The sequence below is a fragment of the Corythoichthys intestinalis genome, chromosome 13 (assembly GCF_030265065.1).
Source record: "Corythoichthys intestinalis isolate RoL2023-P3 chromosome 13, ASM3026506v1, whole genome shotgun sequence".
NCBI classification, from domain to species: domain Eukaryota; kingdom Metazoa; phylum Chordata; class Actinopteri; order Syngnathiformes; family Syngnathidae; genus Corythoichthys; species Corythoichthys intestinalis.
In genome coordinates this window covers 44,155,354-44,167,961 of record NC_080407.1, presented here as the reverse complement: position 1 = coordinate 44,167,961, position 12,608 = coordinate 44,155,354, and the positions used below count along the sequence as shown (strand labels likewise).

The window sequence follows — 12,608 nt, the reverse complement described above, 5'->3', positions numbered from 1 at the left end:
CATGCCACGGCAAAATTGCGTCATAGCATGACAAATGAGATTTTTTTTTCACATTTTTTACCAAGAAGAACCATAACAAAGACCTATTTGAAATATTTCATTAGCCAGGCTAATGTCGTAGCTCTCGGCTACGGTACATGTACGTAAAATGCGTAGCTGATTACAGCGACCGCCATCTCTCGCTATCTCGCTCGTTCTCCTTCTCGCTTCCTTGTAAGTCACAGCTTGTCTCTTATGGGGGCCGCGGCTAGTTACGGACATCGCAATACACAATGAATAGGTTGCCGGTGAACTCTTCACACTAGGCTGCTGCTAGTTTGAAACAGCCTTAAAAAAAAAAACCATCTATTTTGCAAGGCGTGGCGGCGTTTATTTTGGTGAGGCGGTGCACCACAATGTTTCATTTGTAGGGGAAACCCTGCCATTTGAGGCTAAGGTCAGTTATTTTAATTTAACATTTATTGCTCTTGTGAAATGGAAGTGCAATTCTGCATTGCTTGAAAAAACACTCGTTAATTTTATTTTCTATTAGCATTTAATGCTCTTTTGAAAGTACAATCTTAGCAAGCCTTTGTTTTACATCTCCTTAAAATTTATTCTGAAAATTTAATCTGATTACGTGAGTACTCTAACTCTCTCATTGGTACGGGACCCAGAATAACCCCAAAATCAACAGCACGTCATCTACAGATGCCTGAAACCAATAGAAACCGACCTGAAAAATCAGAAGTGGCCGCAAAAACATACTTCAGCACCAAAATTTGCCCCCCCCCCAAAAAACCGATTTACCAGCAAAGTAAACTTAAATCCACTTCTCATCCAATTTTCCCATGTAAGGAACATTAAGATGTATAGTGAGTGATGCCTGATGTAAAACTCATAACCATCCCGGCTGCGTCAGCACTCATTGTTCTCTCCGCGTCCCTAATGTAATCACTGCCCTTAAAGTGAAAGCTGCATTATTAGAACCGCATCTTGATGAGAACGCGACAAGCGAGCCGGTAGAGTGAAGGACGTGGCAATAGCACCGTGCGGAGGCGATGCACGAGTGGGCCCAAATTACAGGTCATAATTGCCCCCTTTGCTAGCAGAGAGTGGGGAAAAGAAAGTGGAGGTGAACCAAGGCCACGCTGAAATGCCACATGCATGCGATTGTAGTCAATTAAGGATGATCCACAGTCGCAACCGGGGGTGAAATAAATGAAAAGAAACTTAAAGGTTAGCTGCCTGATTGGGAAAAGGACCATCATCAAGAGGTGAACTTGTTAGGCCTTAATGAGAAGGAGTCACTAAGCCAGGGAGAGTTTTCAAAGCGGGCGGGGTCACCTGCGGATGATGACGGAGATGATGCCCTTTGCTTCCACGCTAGATTTACGGCGGCGTCAAAAGAGCTGACCGGGGGCGTGGTTTACGAGCCGTGCGGATTACGGAGAGAGCGCGCGACGCCACTCGTTACTCGAGAGCCTTTTCGGCCCGTCAGCAGAAAGCTGCCGGTAAAGCAAACAGTCATTAGCCGCCCACCCGAGCGACTTTGAGCAGCTTGTCGCTTGGCGTGAAGCCGTCTGCCGGTGATGGAACACTCCATAAGTGCCCAGATTTCCTTAGATCACAGTGTTGTGTTCAGACTGCAGGCATATCTGAATCTGATTTCTTGGGGGGTTCAGGCTTACTGTTCACACTATTTTTAGCCAAGCCATTAGAGAGGTGTGACGTTGTTTTTGTACAGTTTTGGGGGACTTTTGTCGACTTCCTCTAGTTTTCTTCCGGTTACACAACAATGCCAACGGAGATGGAAGGCTTGAATTCGGCTCATCAACATTGAACAACAAATGTTGAGGCGCAGGCGACGCAAAACACGGTTGCGGAGGGGGTCTGTCTGACTGTTGATGCCGCACAGAGACTGGCAGTCACATTATGAAGTTTAAAGGGGAACTGAAGAGGTTTTCAGATTTCGCTCTTAAGTGTTTTACTCAGTTGAATTGTATTAAATGCGTCATTCGCTCTCTCAAAAAGTCACTTAAAAAAAAAATAATAATAATTGACCGCGTAGTTTTTGAGTTATGGCCATAGCAACACCATAGCAACGAGGGACGCGCCGTCCTGCCGACCCCTACCTCGTGACGTAACTTCCAGGAAGCCTCGCCACCACTCTGAACACGGAAATATAGCACCACGCTATCCTCGCCATATATTGCAAACATTTTCTGGGTTTTACTCGCGGGATTCGTCATGCCATCTCGATGTGTAGCGATATGAATTACTCACAGGAAGACTCGAGACTCTAGGAGTGGTCCAAAAAAAAAACTTCTCCTGCAAAGGTTTGGACCGTTTTTGTTAGCATGCATACAGGTCCCCAATCGGCTCATTGTTTTCATCATTTCAGCCACGACAGCTTTGAAAACCTACAACAATGCAACCTTGGTTTTCCAAAGACGTAAGTAGAACATTAATGGCTTTTTTTTTTTTTTTTATAAACGAGGGAGACTCCTACTGCCAGTTTGTTGAAGTGCGACATTTTTTATTTATTTTTTTGCTGTTGGCCTGTCGTAAGTAGATAGGTTGGCTGACATGTCGTCTACTCATGTGATTTTATTACTATATCAATAGGTGTTATGTAAATTCAAATGTCCCCAGCACCAAATAGGTCCTTGGCTCGTTTTTTTATATTTCAACATCAAGGTCTGCCTATTTGAAGAGGGAACAATAGCATCAAATAGTTGCTGGTATGACTGGGGCATTATTATTTGATCACCAAGAAATTATTATTAAATTAAAATTAGGATTCATCCAATATTTTCATGCTGCTGTGATTTTTTTTTTCCCTCCAGGAAGCCAAACATAAAAAATTAAGTGGCGGAAACCCTCAACACGATGAAAAAAGCGTTGCAAGTCAGTTGCCACCCAGTTTCCCAAAATCAAGAGAGAGTGGGTCGAGTCATATGATGACCGAAGTGATGCGGTGTCCAGCGATGACGACTGAAGAGATCCTATGAGGCCTGCCAGATGCTGAATTTCTTCCGTCTGCGACATCAGATGACGATGATTTAGGAGAAATAAATGTAGCAAATTTTGATGACATGAAATCATAAACTAGTCATATATACAGTACACATTTTTTTAAAGAAAAATCAAGTTACCTTCATATTTTAATGATAATGCATTATCTTTGTATAGAGAACACTTCATGCTACAGAAAAGAGTAAATACATATTTCCCACTGCCGTTATCATTTTTCAATGTTCCGCTAGTCCGTTGCTATCCTAACTTTGTGTTGCTTACTGAAATTATGCTCTTTGATGTGTGCCGTTGTGTGCTTGGTATAACATGTTGTGTCACAATCTGACAACGAAAGCTAATGCTGATTCAACATAAACCTGGTATCATTATTGCGGCCTATTGAATATTTTTTCAGAATGTAATATAATTACAATATTTTATATAACAATAGAATACATTAAACAGTCAACAAAATGTGTCAATGTTGTTAACAATTTATGGTTTTATTTTTTTTAATGAAATTCATGCCCCTGTCAGTGCTTCAGCCTCTGCAAGTTTGGCTCTCACGTCTGGGATCTCCTGATGACACAGGCATACTCTTGGAAGGGTAATTACTTGATGGTTTACAGCAACACCTGGAAAATAAAATGGTTTTGTCATTTATTTTAAAATACCAATAACATTTCATTCATTTAGCCACATTTGGGCTAGCTTTACCATATTTAGATCGGTAGGAGCTGTCCCATTACCTAATATCCAGTTTTAGCTATGTGTAGAGCATGGAAAAATATACAACCATGTAATCGCATTCTAATAAAAAAAATCACGATGCTGGACTTACCACTCACTCTCCCGTTCGTGAAGTGTCGAGCTGTCAATTGGCATCATGACGCCATCTGCTGTGTCAAGTAAATCGCCGTCATCTGACGCCTCAGGTTCAAACATGTAGGGATTAATTGTAGTTCATCTTTCCTGGGAGCCTTTGCCATCGGTAGCGTCACGAAAGAGCGATCCTGAATGGTTACCTTTGGTGGAAATATCACTGACATCGTTGTTGCTGCTATGTTAGCTGTGGGTAGTCTTCTGTTGCCTACGTCACACTTCCGGGTTTGCGAAGGGACCATTAACGGAGTGCAAAAAAAATAAAAAAACGCAAATTATCCTTACAATTACGTGTTGATAATGTCATGGTTGTTTTGAGGAACTTGTCCCAAGTTTATATTCATAAAATTACACCAAAATCCGGAAAGGTCTTCAGTTCCAGGAAAACAGGCAGAATATATTTGCCATACGGCATTATCACGGAAGCCCAATGTGTGCGTCATGCAACTGACTGAGCAAGATTGACATTGACGAGGCAAGACATCTACAAGCCCACATCTGCACCAACTTCCGCAATTAGTTCTCCCGGACAGTACAGAACAGATGGCGGGACGTCCTGTCCCAACACAAGGAACACCGGAGAACGCCCGATATCTAACTGATAACACGACTGATAAGACTCCAAGAGCCCCTTTGACGCTGAGGTGGCGAAATCCACAACCTTAGTTGCCCTGACAACAGTAACTCCTGAATCCTCCTGTCCAATCCACAAACAGACAATAATCCTAAACAACGCCCAAGCACACCTTTCTTCTGCCCATAACCCCGCGAGAGCCTCCAAAAAGACTGAATGTTCAACTCAGTGGTTCTTAACCTTGCTAAAGGTACCGATCCCCACAAGTTTTACATGTGGATTCACCGAACCCTTCGGAAAAAGATAATAAACAAATTTTTTTTTCAAATTCAAAACCAATATATATAAGTTAGTGAGCTAATGATTTAGCAAATTCCAATTTAAAATTATTCTAATTTTGAAAGCATGTTTTATCAACAGGTCAAAATTTGCGACCACGCTGCCCATTGGTCTGTTGTATTCCGTCTTACCAAGTGCGAGTCAACCTTCCACTGAGCAAACCAGTTCCTCCTCCCATCAGTTTGAGGACTAGCAGTTGAAAGAAATGGATTAAGCCTGTAAATAGGGAGTAAACCAGTCCAAAACCTGGCCTAAAAAGCCACTTTGCCTAGATTTAATCAGCGTACGACAATAGGGCTCTGCGTTTCTTTACCTTCACCGAACCCCTTAGACTTACTCACCGAACCCCTGGGGTTCGATCAAACCCAGGTTAAGAACCACTGGTTTAACTAATTGGTCAATTTTTCTCGGGAACCTTTTGTTGACTTGTGATATGGTGACCTTGGAACGAGTCTGCCTCTTCACCTGAGTCTGTTTCTGTTTCGCCTTGCCATTTGATCGCTGTCGACCTAAATAAATTGTCAATTTGTGCTTCGATGCCTTTTTCCAGCTTTCAAAATGTAGTCAGTACAAGTGGTTAATGTGCGTACGACAGGAGAAAAAAAGTCTTAATTAGGATTATTATGTGAATTAGAATCATATTTTGAGACGATTTGACTATATACAACAATTTAACAACGCGTAGATGACGAGAAATTAGTCTTTTAATTTGTCGGTTAGCCACGCCTACCATTATAGGGCTCTAGTGTCCCCAACAGGTGGATGACGTCAGCGGTGTCACGATTTCGTCTGATTTAGTATGCAGCCCATTGAGGGGGAATTATTCACAATGAGGAAAATGCGACGAAAAGAGCCGCAAAATGTTATTGTTTCAGTCTCTCTACTCCAACATTTTTACAGGATATTATTTTCATCCAAGTATTTTTCCCCAATAGCTAAATAAATGGCTTGGTCATGACTGATAACAGTCTTGTGCTAAATGGAATATGAAATAATAAAAATGCATTTATTCAAGACGACATGGCAAAATTACTCCATAATGGTCAAAACTGTCGACTTCACCTTTACTGTCGCACCTCCCGAACGAGATTTTGTGCCACCTAAATCGGGCTTATGTCATTTCCCTTCCCCAGCTTCGGAGAATGTAAACGAACCCAGAGGCGTGACAACTAGCCGACATGCTAACCCGAACCGAGTGATGTTTCAAAGTCTTCGAAGCGTAAAATCACACATAACTAGCCCGGATCATTTCACATGACGACTTGGTTGTCGATTGTCTTTGCCGATCGGCAAACCACCCAGCGGAGAGCAATTTACAGCTCGTTTCCCTGCTACTACGGACAGGAGAGCTCGCCAGGGAACGTGCCCATCCATGATCAAACGTAAGTAGTCCATTATTTAAAGAAAGTTTGTAGTGTTTACTTTGTAATCGCTGTATTCGCGGCTATTTATCAAACTCAAAGTCGCAATTTCTGATCGGTCTAAAAATTTGACAGAATGCCGGGCACATGAAGAGGGGAAAAAGCCAAGTATAGTGCTCTCCGGGCGGGGGGGATGTGCGACAAGCCGCCGGTCGTCTGCCAAGGGGGCAAGGAGCATGTCAGCCAAAATGCAAGCCACCTACATATTAAAATTATCCCAGTATTTGACATAATACAAAACACGGTGTTTACTCACTTCCTGGTAACTCCAATGGTCCCACAGTAGTAGGGCTTGTTTTGGCCAATATCCACCGGTGAATGGGAACCTTTTGAAATCCCAAAAAGGCGCACACGCCTGTCCCTCATACAGCAAGATTTTTCTGAAGCCGTTTGGCTGGCGTGATGCGAAAAATAAACGTATTAATCTACAAAATCAGCTGAATCCTTAGTCCTTCGCATACAACAGTACGGCTGTATAGTGAAGAGGACTCCTTCCTCCGTACACGTCTCAGCGCCCTCTTTCTCAACTCGAGACTATTGCCGGAAGTCACTCATTTTCACGGCGCGGGATTCAAAAAACTAAATAAATATAGCGATCGCTTCCACACACATCCAAGCGGTCCATTGTATTCAGGAGCATAAAGTACCGCGGAAAATATTGAATAAACATGCTTTTTGCTGTCATAGGCACTTTAAGACTAAGGTGAACACGCAGAGTTCGGCTTTTTGGCCAGGTTGTCGGGTCTCGCCGGTCCGGGTCGTCGGATCTGTGCCAGCCGGGTCCGGTGAAGCGGCTGGCGTGATTCCGGCAATCTGGCTAAAAGGTCACATTCCTTCATCGTCTTTTCGTCAGACAAATACAAACATTTGTCCAAAGCTACATTTTTAGCTCCGTCGTAATGCCATCGTTCGTTGACGAAATATTTTTGTTAACGTCATTGTTGACGAAAACAACACTGGTCTATATCCGTTATTAAACTACATCCTGATTATTTTTATTATCCGTCTCGCAAAAATTGGATTTCTGTGCTTTAGGACTGTCCAGACTACAAAAAAGCCATCTAGTCTCAATCTGGATGGGCTAACAATCAAATTTTGGCTTCCAGTCTGAACACAGCCTGAAACTGGCGACCCAGGGGCCAGATCCGGCCCACGAATGTAAATCATTGTCCTGTTTCAATGGCGGCCAATGAGTTAATGACGCCTAAAGTGAGCGCCACATCATTCCCCCTAATTATTGCTGATTGCGTTCATTATGTCACGTCCAGATATCGCCGAGGCACCGTCGGTGGTCCGAGAGTGAGCGAGCGGCTGTTTTTCTCCGCGCTAATTGGACGTCGCTTTGAGGAGGCAAACAACAGAAAGTGCTATTAGCGAACCGTCGCGAAATGTATTTTTCACAAGACGGATTAGTGATGCGGTGACGCTACGCCTGATCCTCAATTAGGAACCCAGTTGCAACTCTTGTTTTGTCGTTTTCGGGAAATACACAGACAGACACATCGTAAAAGTTCACGTAGCTGAGGACATCAGAGGCAAACAGTTTGTTTTTGACTTATTTCCACTAAGGGAAGGAGAGAGAGATGAGACGAGCGCTCCGGGAGCAATTCTAAATCTTTCAGATCAGCAGTGAAGGGACGGCCAAGCTGGCAACAGAGATACGGAGGCACAATGGCGAATCCCTCCCACGCATCCCTCGACAATGCGAGGCAGGGCCGGTGACTCAGAAACACTGATGCATAGCGCAACATTTTCACCTGCGCGAGCCGCCTCGAGAAAAAGAAAAAGACAATTTAGTCCTGAGTAGCGGCTCCCATTTCTCCTAAACATGTCTTATTTAAAAAACATCCATCACAGTCCATAGCAAGGTCGGGCTCTGCAAACGCAGACTTTCCGATAGAATCTCCGCCGACTCCTGGCTTGGTTATTTCTGCTTTGCGCGTGAAAGAGCTCAAGGCTTCGCCCCGCATTGCCGGGCAAACAAAGACGCAAAAAAGCCATCCGCAAATCCTCGTAAAGCACTCCCGATGTGTGCGTACTGCAGCGTTTATTGAGCGTGCCGCTGTAAAACCGCACGATAAATGCTTCACAACACATTCTCGTGCCGTACAAAAGTAGCGAGCCACGTTATAAAGGTGCGTGCGCGCGGATGAAACGTCGAATATAAAAAGCCCCGCAGTAAACAAACTCATATTCATGGATTTTATTTCTCATTTCCTTTCCCATTGACGCCTCAGGCCAAAATTTGCTTGTCAAGGTTATTTTACGCTCTCCTTTTCGGTGAGAGCCCGCCAGCATATTGGGCATTCATTGTTTTGTTTAGTTCAAATTCTTCTGGCCCTTTCTACTTCACTTCAGCTTCATTCAGCGCACGTCAACAGAAAAACTCTGTTTCGGTGGAGTAACTTCATATACGAGCTAATATGACAATTCACTCCTATTTTGACGCTCAAATCCAATCATGGAAAATTCCACTCACACTTTATTTCAGCAAGATTTCTGGCTGTCAAAGAGGTCTAACTTCTTCTAACGAGGTCTAACGAGACTCCACTTGTTAGCTGTATTAATAGCACCTGTTTTAACTCATCATCGGTATAAAAGACACCTGTCCACAACCTCAGTCAGTCACACTCAAAACTCCACTATGGCCAAGACCAAAGAGCTGTCAACGGACACCAGAGACAAAATTGTAGACCTGCACCAGGTTGGGAAGACTGAATCTGCAATAGGTAAAACGCTTGGTGTAAAGAAATCAACTGCTGGAGCAATTATTAGAAAATGGAAGACATACAAGAGCACTGATAATCTCACCCCGTGGCGTCAAAATGATAACAAGAACGGTGAGCAAAAATCCAAGAACCACACGGGGGGACCTAGTGAATGACTTACAGAGAGCCGGGACCACAGTAACAATCAACAACAAACTATCAGTAACACAATGCGCCGCCAGGGACTTAAATCCTGCACTGCCGGACGTGTCCCCCTGCTGAAGCCATTACACGTCCAGGCCCGTCTTTGGTTCGCTAGAGAGCATTTGGATGATCCAGAAGAGGACTGGGAGAATGTGTTATGTTCAGATGAAACCAAAATAGAACTTTTTGCTAGAAACACAGGTTCTCGTGTTTGGAGGAGGAAGAATACTTAATTGCATCCGAAGAACACCATACCCACTGTGAAGCATGGGGGTGGAAACATCATGCTTTGGGGCTGTTTTTCTGCAAAGGGACCAGGACGACTGATCTGTGAAAAGGAAAGAATGAATGGGGCCGTGTATCGAGAGCTTTTTAGTGAAAATCTCCTTCCGTCAGCAAGGGCATTGAAGATGAGACGTGGCTGGGTCTTTCAGCATGACAATGATCCCAAACACACAGCCAGGGCAACAAAGGAGCTGCTTTGTAAGAAGCATTTCAAGGTCCTGGAGTGGCCTAGCCAGTGTCCAGATCTCAACCCCATAGAAAATCTGTGGAGGGAGTTGAAAGTCCATGTTGCTCAACGACAGCCCCAAAACATACTGCTCTAGAGGAGATCTGCATGGAGGAATGGGCCAAAATACCAGCAACAGTGTGTGAAAAGCTTGTGAACAGTTACAGAAAATGTTTGGCCTCCGTTATTGCCAACAAAGGGTACATAACAAATTATTGAGATTAACTTTTGGTGTTGACCAAATACTTATTTTCCACCATGATTTGCAAATGAATTCTTTAAAAATCAAACCGTGATTTTCAGGGGTTTTTCCCCCCACATTCTGTCTCTCATGGTTGAGGTTTACCCATGTTGACAATTACATGCCTCTCTAAAATTTTCAAGTGGGAGAACTTGCACAATTAGTGGTTGAGTAAATATGTATTTGCCCCACTGTAAGTGTCATCCGGCAGATTTTGTCACTAACTCCATTCAAATGTGACATAAAGTTCATGACCACTAGCGTGCACACATAGACACCAGGTGGTGCTCAAACACTGGCCCTCTCCCTCTTAACCGAGTAAGTGCCCTTTAGTTTTATCTATCACATACATTTCTATCTTCCGCCATCCCTCTAGAGAAAATGGCGTCAGTTCGCGTATGCGTAGTAACAATCCATCACGATCCGGTACCCTAATGCTAACAGTGAATGCTATGCTAACGCTACGAGTTACAATAAGTATGTGATGATCCCTCAGCGCTGACCCTTAAAGGCTAAAGCAACATTAGATATTTTGTCTTGGCAAGATAAGAAAACTAATCTTACCGTGTGTGTTTCAAAACTAGCAAACCTGGTGAGGACTTTGGGGAGTTTGCAGCTTGTCACATGAGTGACAGACATGGCATACGATGCAGGCTAACTACACATAAAAATGTCAAACAATTTGAGGATGTGATGAAAACCGGCCCATAATGAACATTGACAGACGAGGAGATACAGGTAGTGAACGTGTTACGAACAAGTTCAGTTCCTACACTGGCAACGTTACCAGAATTTATGTGTAAGTCAAAATTAACCCCTAAATGCCCTCTAAATCGCAAAATAACTATCCAAAAACAACTATTATGCGTCGTTATACAACCCCTTGCAAAAAGTATGGAATCACCAGTCTCGGTCAAGCACTAACTCAGACATTTTATAATGTAGACCAAACTCAGATAAAAAGCTTGAAAAAAATAATGAATTACTTCAAAAGTGCACGGAACAGCACCAAACAAAAGTTCCAGCATCATCACCTTGTCCAATGCAGATTCTTGACTCTTGAAAAGGTGATGATGCTGGAACTTTTGTTTGGTGCCGTGAAAATTAATTCACTTAATTCAATCCTCAACTGTGTCTATTCAATCTCTAACTCAATTCTATCCTTACAACATATTGGGAGACAATCTAAATTACCTATATGACTGAAGTCATTAAAAAATGCAAATAAGGTTGCTTAAAATTTGGTAGGGACAACTGGAGCGTCCTGAAAAGTTGTGAGTGTTATGTCAATACCGTCCCTGTGCAAACCTACACCCTTGCTCTGCACAGACCTTTAAAGTCTAAAGCAACATTGCAGATTATCTGTTGCCAAGATAAGAAAATTCATCTACTGTCTTTCAAAACAACCAAGCCTGGAGAGGACACTGCTGGGTACGAGGGGGTGCAGCATGTCACATGAGTGACACAGCCAAACACTGCTACGATGCAGGCTAACTACACATAAAAATGTCACGCATTGTGAAGATGTGATGAAAACTGGAATTTGTCTCGTTATATTTTAACGTCATTGTTGACAGCCTTCCTACACATTTTCTGCCATTATTTAACTCATTCACTTCCAGCCATTTTCACCAGTGCAACCCCTTTCGCTCCCGGCCGTTTTACTGGCTTTTGACTGATTTTGCAAGGCCCACAGAAAATTCAGTTCTATTGCTATATAAACATAAAATCCACCAAAAGAAAGATTAGACTCTCTTCTTTCAGCTGGAAAAAAAGTTAGTTCATATCTTTTTCCATTCTTTGGAAATCAGCATTAGAAAATAGCTTAGTTTGAGCAATTTTCCAATTTCTGATGAAAAAACAGAAATTGAGCTTTTTGTGAAAGCATGCATTTCAAACATAACTTTGACTTTAACACAGCTATTTTTTGCTTTAGGTACATCCCAAACATCTGAATAAGGTTTTCCTTCTACAAAATAACATAAACAACAAGACAAATAGAGCTTTTGATAGCAAAGTAACAATTTATTTACACATAACTGAGAGATGACGCTGTTGTGTTTCCCTCATCGCCTCCTGTCTCATAAAGATGGATTTTTTTGAGTCTTTCTTTTGTGGTGACCACTGCCTCATGGCACAGTTCGCCTGGGGAACTTGTGTTCCGGGGGGGGGGGGGGCTGGTTTGGCCATGCACGTTTTCGTGTGGGACACTGGAGGCTGCGGGGGATGTGAGTTGGCCGAGCACGGCGGCGCTGGCTCTGCTCAGCGAGCATTACGGACTCAACGGCATCGTTCGCTGCACTGGTGGTCCCAGTCGTTTTGCTCAGTCGTCCACCGCCTGGCAACCTGGACCTTCATTCGGTCGTCTTCCAACGGCACCCCGGCCGTTTGGCCCGGCCGTTTGTTCCATTGAATCGGGTTGCAGGTCTTACCCAATGCTCTACTGCCCTCCAGTGGCCAGTTTTATTGCTTGAAAATGGATTTTCAGCTTTTTGCTTTGGAGCGAAGCTGAATCAGAACCCAGAGATGTCTCATGTGGAAAAAAAAAAAAAAAAAACGTAAAAGACATATAAATACGTCCCAAGAATACAAGTATTCATCCCGATGCCCTACCGCCGTCATAATGTTGATTTGGCGCCCTCGGCGAACTTGTTCTCCCATCCCTAGTTCGTCACTATCCCGCTTCGGGAGTCGTAAACAAGGCGTTAATCCCCTCCCTCTCATTCACGGC

General features: G+C 43.4%; 1 protein-coding gene and 1 long non-coding RNA gene across 4 annotated transcripts in view; one reads left to right on the top strand and one right to left on the bottom strand.

Annotated features, from left to right (window-relative positions):
- The window catches only part of LOC130928518 (uncharacterized), a 407,312-nt gene that overhangs the window by 63,797 nt on the left and 330,907 nt on the right, over positions 1–12,608 (top strand). The gene's annotated exons all lie outside the window — the stretch shown is intronic.
- On the bottom strand, positions 3,480–4,252 carry LOC130928519 (uncharacterized). Its single transcript, XR_009066694.1, has 2 exons — positions 3,839–4,252; positions 3,480–3,632 (listed from the first exon to the last, which is right to left on the bottom strand). It is a non-coding gene; the product is annotated as an uncharacterized LOC130928519 (long non-coding RNA).